Source organism: Castanea sativa, chromosome 3 (assembly GCF_040712315.1).
Source record: "Castanea sativa cultivar Marrone di Chiusa Pesio chromosome 3, ASM4071231v1".
Lineage (NCBI taxonomy): Eukaryota > Viridiplantae > Streptophyta > Magnoliopsida > Fagales > Fagaceae > Castanea > Castanea sativa.
In genome coordinates, this window is record NC_134015.1 from 45271020 (window position 1) to 45283462 (window position 12443).

The following is a 12443-nucleotide window of genomic DNA, read 5'->3' on the forward strand; positions in this document are numbered from 1 at the left end:
TTTGTTTTTTAGATGAACCTTATTGGGCTGTTTATTGGTTTGTGGCTAATTTGTGTGTAATTTGAGTTGGTTGGGGGTTGGGACATTGGTCGATTGCTGATGATGTGACCATTTTGGGTCTATGGGTGGTGTTTGGGCTATATCCTACCTATTTAACAAAAGATCTTAGTAACCTCAAGACTCAAGTTGCATCGATTACATGATAACAAGCAGGTAAGGCTCAAAATTTTAAAAATTCAATGTTTTTTTTTTCTTTTTTGGGTGAATTTGCATATTATTTGCTACAACCATAGTTATTAGGTATATCTAAATTACAAATTCTCTTAAGATATATGAAATTTCTTTGAAGTAATTGTTAATTAAAATGTGAAGTTGGACTTTTCTTCTAGAGTCTACTATTTTACTTAAATAATACCTAAATACAAAAAATATCAACTTTACTGCATTCTAAGTACAGAAAAATCATCTTAAACGAGGGGGAAAGTTGTGGTCATCAAAATAGCCCCTGAAAGAAGAAAATAATTTTCAAAGTTACTTGTGAATTGGACAGCTGTTTATGGTGATATGATGTACTATTTCATTCATTCATTGTCTCTATATGATTTTTATTCTGCTGAAGTATATTTAAATGGGCACAAAAAGGCCATTCCAAAAGGCATGTTTTGGAGGTATTCTCTTAATATCATTGATATTCTCCACCTTGAAGCTTAAAACTTGCTCACTGTTCTTGTTCACCTACCAGATCGTCATGGGAGAAAACCTCCTAGGGGGTGAGGGGAGGTGAATGTTTTTAGCTTAATCCAAAATCTATACAATTTATATATTTTATTTCAGATTTACAATTATAATTTTGGATCCCATGCAAGTGGAATGATTGGAAAACCTGTAGTCTAACAATAATTTGTTTTTATGGTAGATTGGAAAAGATGTTGCCACACAATACGTTCAAGGTGGGGGTTTGGGATGGCTCCTATAAGGTGACCATGTTACCTTTGGATCTTATTATTATTATTACTTTTTGCCCATAATGATACTGTTTCCTATAGATGCATATTGATAAAAACAGAAAATTCTTGCAACAACCAAGTAGACAACCATAAGAACAGAAAATTCCTGTAACAACCAAGCAGACAACCAAAACGAGACAAGTAATTGTCTGTGGGTGCTTGAAACATTTTTTAGTGAATAGTATTAGTGTGTTAATTCATTGAGCGATATGCATATGGTCTAGAATTGTTATGTTGAAAATGGGTGGCACTGAAGAATGAAACTTATGAGTTTATGCAGCTCATTCATGACAGTTCTGTATTTGAGAGAAAAAGAGGAATCCCAAGAACAAGTGTAAGGCGTCTTGGAAACGAAAATGGACCAATGCATTGGGTGAACTTCTTAAGTTATGTTTAGAGATTAGATGTGAACATGGTTGGGCTTACTAGTCAAGAATTTTATGTCTAATTGGTGGCAAAAGAACACTAAGAGCGTTAACCAAGTTTGGCCTGGAAGAAGAAAATATAGAAATGAAATATAGAGGATTTGTTAAATACAGCTTAGGTTTTGTCTTTCAAAACTCTAAGCATTTTCCATTTCTTAGATCCTATAAGTGGATATCAGCTTTAGTACAGGTTTCCTTTTCTGATTTACTTGAGATGCTTGATCTTTGTAATTATCGTTAATAGTTGTTGGTATCTCTCTTGTATACTTCCGATGTACATGGGTTGCACACCACTGCTTTTTGATGAATTATTTTTGGACATTGACTGCCTCTAGTGTTTTTTGCTTTTATGATTCTGTTTTCATTCTACTTTAACCTATCCATAGGGTCTCCTGCCAGTTGAAGGGAGCCATACATTTATCGAACATATCAAAGCAAAATAAAACTGTTTCTAAAGTACTTGACCTTTTTACCATTACAAGGACAATGTTTTGGTAGGTGGGAATGAGGTATTTGAGAATGGGAAGTGATGATGACAATGACAGTATTAAAACTAGTAATGTTAACAGTGGAGTCTAGAAAATCTCGGGGAAAGTTAAAATTTTTGCAAAGTTTCACTTTTATCTGGAAAAATATTGCATGATGCTATACCAGTTAAGGCAGTCTAATTAGATAGAAAGCTTAGTTGTGATGTTGGTTGTAACCTTTGTGTTCTACACCTTTTCTAGAGCTATCTGGTTTGGGTCAAATTTATCCATAAAGAGAGCAGAGTTTCAGCCTAATTCACTAAAATGAACTTTTAAAATAGCTCATCCAACAGATTTGATATAGAAACCTTTAACTTCATTTCCTAAACTCTACTTACCACTCTCTAGGCCATATGGCTTCACAGAAATCAAGTGATAATGCCAATAATGTTCTCCTTATGTCTAAGGCTTTGGTTTGCATGTATCAACAAGCTTATGCAGACAATCAACAGGAACAAGTTAACAGAAGAAACTCAGACTTCATAATAGAAGGTAGGCCCATCAAGGATTGACAAATTATTTTAATCCTAGATGGAATTCGGAAGAGAGATACCAAATGGAGTGGCATGCTTTTTTTGCAAAGTCTAGAAAAGGACGAAGACCCTTTGTTGGATGTTTTAACATCATATTCTTCAACAGTAAGGTGGCTTGATATAATGCAGCATGAAAAGCAAATTTTCAAAACTCAAATATAGCACTAGATTTACAAATAGTGACTCTTGATATCAGGTCCATTGCTAGATAATTTGGATAATGGCTCTCAAAAAAGATTGAGGGTTTAAGTTGGGAATTAAGTTTCTATTATTTCTCCATGTATTTATACCACTCCTTTCTCTATTAGAAAATTTGAGGTGAAAGTGTTCTTAGAATCTGTGTTAAAACCATGCTGCATCTCATGTTCTCTAAACTTATTTTTGAGTTGGGTATTTTAATTATTAAAACATTTAGCTTGGTACTTCGAAAGATATTATGATTTCCTGTCCTGATCCCTGTAAATTTGGTCTTTCAAGTGTGGTACATATTCTCTGTTTGATACTCTCAGTTAGCCACTATATAATGTACTTGTTTAGAGGTATTTGCTTCTTCTTTAGTTCTATTCTTTTTGTTAAATTGTTATGTATCTGTTGGGTTCTAAGACTTTAGGTTTAAATGTATTAGAACTTCAATTTGTAATATTGGCAAACCATGATCAAAACGTTTAGTCTTGTTTTAGACTTGCTCAAAGTATATTTAAGTGTAAAGTTGGAATCGAGTGTTCTGCAGGATTTACTGTGTAAATCTGCCTGGCTTGATCGATCGAAAATTAGACTCAATTGATCGAAGCTCGTGTAGATTGTTTTTTTGCAGAATTTTCTAACTCAGTCCAAGCCCGTTTGACGTGTAGGGTTTTATATTTTGTCTTAAGTATAAAAGGGAAAACCCTAGCCACGTTTTAAGGTTGCTCTTTATGCTCTGTGTGTGAATCTCTTGTGAGATCTAGAGGTGTTTGCCTTCACATACACTTAGGGTTGTCAAGATCTAGATTGATGTCAAGAGCTTGGTGATCAATTTAGTTGAAGATTCAAGAGCTTAAAGAAATACAAGCGGGAATGCTTGTGCTTGCTGGGAATCCAAGAAAGAAGTAGTCCATGGACTCGGAGCTGTAACATGGTTGTGGTAGTAAGTTTTCTACTCAAGGTAGCAATAGGATGTTAGTGGTCTAAGTTGCTATTGTGTAAAGTTAGATTCTTTCATAGTGGATTCAGTTTACCTTGAGGATAGCTAGGTTAAATCCTCTCTAGGTTTTTTACCGGTTTGGTTTTCCTGGGTTATCATATTGTTGTGTTCTTTATTTTCGCACTTTACAATGATATGATATATTTGTGTTAACCTAGATCTGTTTAATTTGACTAAGTAATCACTTGGCTAATTAACTAGGTTAATCTGGTTGTGTTTAAGGGGTCTAAAAACCATACAAGTGGTATCAAAGCAGGTTAGCTCTAGTGTTTAGATTTTTTGATCTAAGAGTTGATCCTTGTCCCCTGTTATCATGGAACACGGTCACTCTCTTGTGATCCCACCTCACATTGATGGGAATAATTATGCATATTGGAAAGTAAGGATGAAAGCATTCCTGAAATCTATTGATGAGAGAGTTTGAAGCTTGGTTGAATATGGATAGGAGACGCCCACTACTCCTGTGAGTGAGTGGCAAACTTCTCAGAAAGAAGCAGTCGCTTTTAATAACAAAGCTATGGATGCTATTTTTAATGCTGTTTCTATGGAGGAATTCAAGAGAATCTCTAATGTTGAGGTTGCTCACACTGCTTGGAATATTCTCCAAACTATGCATGAAGGCACAAAGGCAGTTAAGATCAATAAGCTACAGCAGTTAACAACTAGATTTGAAAGCATTAGGATGTCTGATGATGAAACTTTTGATGAATTCTATGCTAAGCTTAATGATATTGTGAATTCTACTTATAATTTGGGTAAAATCTATGATCAACCTAAGATTGTTAGGAAGATACTTAGATCTTTGACTGAGGACTTTAGGCCCAAAGTAACTGTCATCATTGAAAGTAAGGATGTGGACTCCATCCCTGTTGATGAATTTGTAGGATCTCTTAAGTCCTATGAGTTGGACCTACCTAAGACTAGTAAATCCAAATCAATGGCTCTTAAGTCTGTGATGATGTTGATGTAAGTAAATTTGATGATGAACTCTCTGTTACAGAGATTGCCTATCTTGCCAAGAACCTTAGAAATTTTCTTAGGAACAATAACAGAAGGGCAAGAGGTAAAAACAATACTAAACCTAGAAATTTTAGGAGGAATGAACCTACTAAGGCAAACAATAATGAGAAACCTAAAGAGAAAGTTTGTCAACCTTCTAATAATTCTATGGGTCAACAATGTTTTGGTTGTCAAGGGTATGGTCATGTGAAATCTGAATGTCCAACATTCTTGAGTACTAAGGGTAAGGCTATGGCTGTAACCCTTAGTGATGATGAAGTTTCTGATAATGAGTCTAGTAGTGATGAGGATGGAAACTTCATTGCTTTCACTAGTATTGCTGTAGTTGATGAAAGTGTTGCTGTCGAGGAGAACCCTTTTGATGGAGAACTCTCTAAGGATGCAGATTTACAAGAAGCTTACAATAAGCTTTGCAAAGTTGCTTCAAAGGATGCTATGAGTGATGATTTAGGCTTAAAGAAAATTGCATCTCTTGAACTTGATAAGAAAAATTTGCTTGTGAAACTATTTGATGCTAATAAATTGTTGAATAATGTGAAGACAGAGAACATGCTTTTGCTTGATAAAGTTAAGAATTTGGAACATGAATTATCTGTTGGTAGAAAATAATATAAAAGGTCTGCTAGTTCCAAACTTGATCACATGCTAAGTGTTCAAAAGTCTCCTTCAGAAAAAACTAGCTTAGGTTTTGTAGAAAGCATCTCTGTTTTTGAAACACATTCTACAAACTTTGTTCATTCTTCTGAGCCCACTATGAGTGAGGTTGTCAAACCTGTAGAAGTTACACCTCCTAGGAAGATTAGGGTTGATCTTCAAGAGTCTAAACCTAAGACGTCTAATCCTCCTAAGGGCAAGTTGCATGATAGACCTACATGGGTTTGTCATTTTTGTGAAAAGTCGGGGCACATACTTCCAAACTGTTTCAAGTTGCAAGCTGCTAAGTGAGCAAATAAACCAAAAGTGTCTGTGCATCAAGTACAAGATCCAATGGTACTTATTAGTGAGTTGGTAAATACTTTAAACCTTTATTCCAATCCTAGAGTTGCTCAGAATCCTAATGTGAATAATAACTCCAATGCTAGAGTTGCATCTAATTGAGTCTTTTTGACATGGTCCTTGTACTTTATCGCTCTTCTCTTTGTGACCATTCTCCTTTATTGTTTTTGTTTTATTTGTCTTTGTAGGATTTGTATTGCATAACATTCATGCATTTCATTCTAGGTTGTTTTTGGTTTTTTCTTCAAAACAAAAAGAAAAAGGGAAGCAAAATGTGTTTTGCATTTTTTTTCTTGGATTTGAAATCAAGGTTGGCCAATTTATCTTTACATAACATGTTTATGTACCTTGTTTAGCTTGGATGAGTTTATTTTATTGCACTTTATTAGTTTGAGCTTTGTAGTGCATGTTGTGTGGGAAGATGTTTATAGTTTTTTATCACTTTGTCTTGATCTTGAAGTCACATGCCTTTGATTGTTGGACTTGATCTTAATGAGAAAGACATAAATAACCATCTCACCACTGTTTACTAGTCAATCCTGAACACCTTAGTGCATATTGTAAGACTTTGTGCTCGAGAAAGTGTAGCACATGCACAAAAAAAACATAAGGTGTAGCCTCGGTTTAAATGATAAAATTGATATGTGCATTATTGGACTATAATTAAATCAATCAAATAAAATTGGTGTGTACATTATCACGGCTATTTACAATAAGTTTCTAATCAAATAAAATTGGTGTGTACATTATGAGGCAAGTCAAGAAACTTACATGATTACAAGCTTTTATTCTAGAAGATGTAAGAGTTATATGGTGTAACTCTTTAGGTGATAGTCTCTTTCAAAATTATGTGATGAATTTTGTAGAAATTGTGCTTAATTACCATTCACATATCATCTCACATGTATCTCAAACTTTTGCAAGTTGCACACATTACACAAGTTACTCTTTGCTAAACTTTGTACATGTTATTGTATGTGATTTTGGTTTGGCCAACCAAGTTTGAAAAATTCCTTGAGTTTTATGCAAAACGTATTTGAAGTTTGAGAATTTAAGGTGAATTGATTGAAAATCTTAATTTTTGGGAAAACTGGGTTCAAAACATGTGTTTTTAAAAAGCATTTCATCTCATACTCATGCATTTTATTCATAAAATAGTATGTTTTGAGGAGTTTCTGCATAAAATTGCTTTGTTTTTCAAAAAATTGGTTTTTCCAGAATTTCGATCAATTGAACCTGTTTTTTGACCGATCAAAATTGTGATTAAAATTTGGTTTGGTTCTGTGAGTTTCGATCGGTGCTCGATTACTGTTGGATCAATCGAAGGAATTTTTGATCGATCGAATCTAATTTTTGATCAATCAAAAATTGTATAGAGAGTTTTTTATTATTTTTAAACTAAGTTTTTCACGTGTTCAAACACTATTTCAAAATTTTCAAAACTCTTTCTCTCTCTATTTGATTGGTTTAAGAGTCAAAGCAAGATTTTTGTCGTTTTCCCTCAAATTTCTTCAAGGGTTTTTTTTCATCTAAGGCCGGTAAGACCTTTATACCCCTCATTTTTCTTTTTATTTTCATGTTTACATGGATTTTTACCATGCATTAAAGGGAAATATCGAACCTAAGGGAAATTTGGATTTTTGATAATTCAAGTTTTTTCTTTGGAAATTAATCAATGGGTTTTTGTTGTGGGATAATATCCAACTGTTCTTGGTGAATTAATTTGATCAATTTGATGAATTTTGAAAAATTGAAATTTCTAGGGCTTGAAACTACCCGAATTGGGGATTTTGTTCAATTGGGTTTGATTAGATGAAATTGGCTTGTTGGATTGATTAATATGATTATTATAATGTGTTATCTATCTTGTTTAATGATCAATTGGTCAATTTCTTGAAAATTGTACAAGTGGGTCTTCAAATTTTTGGGGTTTTTGATATAAACTCTATGCTCAAGCCAATTTTGTGATCTTAAAGTTAAATTGAACTTAATCTCACTACATTAGATCAGGCATCATCTGATTATACTGTTCATGCATCACATATATTGTTATTTTTCTATTCTGTTTTGTGCTAACTTGCAGTTTGCCATTGGTTTTTTTTCTTTCTTTTTGGTTCTTTTCTGTGTGTCTTGTCCTATCCTTAACACCATGACTAGGAAGACTAGAGCCAATAGGAAAGCCTCCTCTTCTTCTGCTCCTTCCTTTGAGAGTGATAGGTTTTTGAGTGAGAAAAACCAAGAAACATATGAGACTTTGAACCTTTTTAGAAACGTTTGGGCTGAGAGAAAGGTTCTTTTAGATGATCCTGACCCTGAGATTAGGAGAAACTTTGAGCCTAAGGGTTGGTTACCATTGGTGGACATTTCACATCCCCTCCGGCTACCTTAATTAGAGAGTTCTACTCGAACCCCTCTGTCCACTCCTATGATGCCAACACTCTTGTGAGAAATTGGATACGGGGTGACGAGTACACCATTACTCCTTCTGTAGTGGCTGATGCTCTTGGGGTGCCACTGGTCCAGCATCCTGTTTATCCTTACGATGAGTCTCCTCCCCTTGATGACATCATGTCATACATTACTGGTACTTCTATCCAGTAGGGTTCTGATCCTCGGATCACGTCTGCTGAGTTGACCGAGATTCATTATCTTTTCTTTCGAATTGCTTGTCATTCTTTGTGGCCTATCTCTCATTTGCACACCATCCCTATAGAGAGATGTGCATTTTTATATGCCCTTGTTACCAATGCACTTATGAGCTTTCCTTATCTTTTCATTCGTTTTTTGATTGTGGTTCATCGGAGTAGTTTTGTTTCACATGCTCTTTTCTTTCCTGTTTTTATTCATCGGATCCTTTTGCATTTAAGTTTAGAGGATATTTCCCGCATTTGAGCCTGTCCATATAGTTTCTCCTCTAGGTGCCACCTTTCTTAGGAAGAGGGCTGCTCAATCTCTAAACGCCCTAGGGTTGAGTCTTCTGGTGCCGCACCTCCTCCTCCCTCTTCTACAAGTGATACTTTTGCTGAGGCGTCTGTCTGTTCCTCTACCTCCTACTTCGGATGATTCAGACATTCGTCGTATGTTGGAGACTATCATGACCGTTCAGGCAGCTCATGGTTAGCTTTTGGTGGACATGCTTGATGAGCTTCGTGCTTTGCAAGTGGATTTGGATAGTATTAGACGATCACCTCCGCCACCTCCTTTTGATGATGAGTGAGTGCTCTTTAGCAATTCATCACAAAAAGGGGGAGTACATATGTAGAGGAGATTTTGTTGTTAGGGGGAGTTTTTTTTTTTTTTTTTGGAGCTATGGAGCTTTAGATTGTATCTAGGTGCTTCATTATGTATTTACATTTTTGGCTCATGATGTATTGTGTATGGGTTATCCATGATAGGGGGAGATACTGTGATTATATATGTCTCTTGTTTCACATTGTTTATTGATTTATATTTATGAGGTTTTTCATGATATATGTCTTTATTTTGTGTTATGTGAAATCAAGAAGTTATTTTGTGTTACTTGTATTTTCCACACATGTGTTTATGTGTTTGTTAAGTGTTACAGGAATATACAGGTTGATTCAGTCGTGCTGCTGTCTACACTTGCAACTGATGGATAGTAGTTGGGTTGAATTTGTTGTGTTGAACAATGTTTTATAATGGGCTATTTGTTTTGTAACTTTGAGCACTTTGTTTAAGTTTGTGTTTTGTCACAGATTGCCAAAAGGGGAGTTTGTTGGGTTCTAAGACTTTAGGTTTAAATGTATTAAAACTTCAATTTGTAATGTTGGCAAACCATGATCAAAATGTTTAGTCTTGTTTTAGACTTGCTCAAAGTATGTTTAAGTGTAAAGTTGGAATCGAGTGTTCTGTAGGATTTACTGTGTAAATTTGCCTAGCTCAATCGATCGAAAATTAGACTCGATCGATCGAAGCTCGTACATATTATTTTTGTGTTTTGTCACAGATTGCCAAAGGGGGAGTTTGTTGGGTTCTAAGACTTTAGGTTTAAATGTATTAAAACTTCAATTTGTAATGTTGGCAAACCATGATCAAAATGTTTAGTCTTGTTTTAGACTTGCTCAAAGTATGTTTAAGTGTAAAGTTGGAATCGAGTGTTCTGTAGGATTTACTGTGTAAATTTGCCTGGCTCAATCGATCGAAAATTAGACTCGATCGATCGAAGCTCGTACATATTATTTTTTTGTAGAATTTTCCAACTCAGCCCAAGCCCGTTTGACATGTAGGGTTTTATATTTTGTCTTAAGTATAAAAGGGAAAACTCTAACCACGTTTTAAGGTTGCTCTTTATGCTGTGTGTGTGAATCTCTTGTGAGATCTAGAGGTGTTTGCTTTTACATACACTTAGGGTTATCAAAATCTAGATTGATGTCAAAAGTTTAGTGATCAATTCAGTTGCAGATTCAAGAGTTTAAAGATATACAAGCGGGAGTGCTTGTACTTGCTGGGAATCCAAGAAAGAAGTAGTCCGTAGACTCGGAGCTGTCACGTGGTCGTGGTAGTAAGTTTCTTACTCGAGGTAGCAATAGGATGTTAGTGGTCTAAGTTGCTATTGTGTAAACTTCAATTCTTTTATAGTGGATTCAGTTTACCTTGAGAATAGCTAGGTTAAATACTCCCTAGATTTTTTATCGGTTTGGTTTTCCTAGGTTATTATATTGTTGTGTTCTTTATTTTTCGCACTTTACAATGATATGATATATTTGTGTTAACCTAGATCTGTTTATTTTGACTAAGTAATCACTTGGCTAATTAACTAGGTTAATCTGGTTGTGTTTAAGGGGTCTAAAAACCGAACAATATCTTTTCTTGGTATGTAATTTAATTAATTTCAAAATGGGAATGGAGCATTATAACATTCTTGTTTTTCTACCGTTCTCTTTATCAGTTGTTCAATATGTTTCACTTAGTCTTAGTAATGCATTTACGAGTGTGTTTAATTTTCTCAAGACGATTGACTTAATGCCTTGTATTCTACACCATCTATCTGTATCACGGCAAAATATGCAGTAAATGAATCATGGCAACTGAAAACAGATGATTATTTCCTGTAAGCATTATTATTTTTCCTTCTACCTTTAGTTGACTAAGCAAAATTTATTGAAATTTACTGCCATTAATAATCAAGGCCCATGCTTGTCCAATGCTTGCTAGAAGGTATGCAGACAAGGCAAATGCTTTTTGGACTGACTTTTTCACTAGTCGCCCAGCTAGCCTTGAAGCAATATGTTCAAACTCTGCCTAGGTAGTTATGTTGAATCAGTATAGATAGGGAATAGCTATTTCCTCCATTCCTCTACATTCTCTCTCTCATCGAGGACCCAATTTCTGTTTTCTGTTTCTGCTGCCGACATGTATCATGTTATTATTGTTGTTGTCTTAATACCTCTTCTGGTTCATACATAGTAAATCCAATGTGTTAGATAAAGGTCTATCACACTTATAATATCTGATTCTTAGAGATAAAGAGGAAAAAGGTCTCACCTTTATTTACCCTAGAGGATTTGTTTTGTGTTTTTTTAATTTTTGATTATTTCAATTTTTATTTGAATTTGCGCTCAAGTTTGGTTTTTGACTGTTTGCCTGTTTTTGCAGACTGTAATAATTTGAAGCTAAATTGAAAAGAAAGTTCCAACACCATGGAAGGGATCTCAAGTAAGAAAAGGAAAATAGGGCAGCCTGATTCAAAATTTCCTCTACTCAAGGTGACACTTTCACACTTTGTTTCTATGCATTTGATCTGATACTATTGAAACTTCAAAATATCCTTTAAGGTTGCACAATTTATTTATTTTTATGTGCTTGTTGCTGACATGTGTCAAATTGACTTTTCTTTGAAATTTTTTAATGTCACAAGACTCAAAATTACCTGGAGGATTGGATTGGTATTGATAAACTGCCAGATGAAATACTTGTTTCCATTTTGTCTCTCTTACCTACAAAAGAAGTAATAAGAACTACTGAACTAGCATCCTTGCCCACAGATGGCTTTACTTGTGGATTTTTGCTACTCATTTAGAGTTAGATGATGTGAGCATTGTGAATCTTTTAAACGCTCAACCTCCCACTTCCACTCTCTTTGATTTGTCTCAATTTGTACCTACATACCACCATTTCTTGTTCAAAGGAACAGATTTTTTTATTGGATAAATCAAGTACTGAAACACATTTAGATAAATTTTGCCTTCAACTTATCCAAAAAAAATAAATAAATTTCACCTTCACTTTTCTATGTATGGTGATCATTTTAAAAGTGATATTGATAGTTGGATCAACTTTTCATTTCAAAAGGGAGTTAAAAGGTTTCATTTGATTTTCACATGTAACTGGGCTTCATTTGATAGTTGGGAAGTCTTGATATTTATGTAGAAAATCTTGTATCATTTAAATATCTTCATTTGATTGTTGGAAGATTTCATTCAAGTGCACACCCCAGCCTTTTGCAAGGCCTCATGCCTGCTATATCATCAAGATTCTTTTCCAGCTTCCAAGCTATATCTTTTAGCTAGAGACACTTGTATTGGACATAGGTACCGAGGTTAGTACGTAAATCCAATTTTTTGCTCCCCCCCCCCCCCCCCCACCACTCTCTTTATTTTTTGAAAGAAAAAACATAGATACAAAAGAAGAAAGCTTCTCAATTTTTCTTGTGATTTAAATTTTTCAGTAGTTAACACGGTTCCCAAAATTGCCCAAGTTTAGGAATTTCAAATAATTGGAATTTGTACTGA

General features: G+C 34.7%; 1 pseudogene; it reads left to right on the forward strand.

Moving 5' to 3' along the window:
- Positions 1-11351: 11351 nt before the first annotated feature.
- Positions 11352-12081, forward strand: LOC142629028 (uncharacterized; annotated as a pseudogene).
- The last annotated feature ends 362 nt before the right edge of the window (positions 12082-12443 follow it).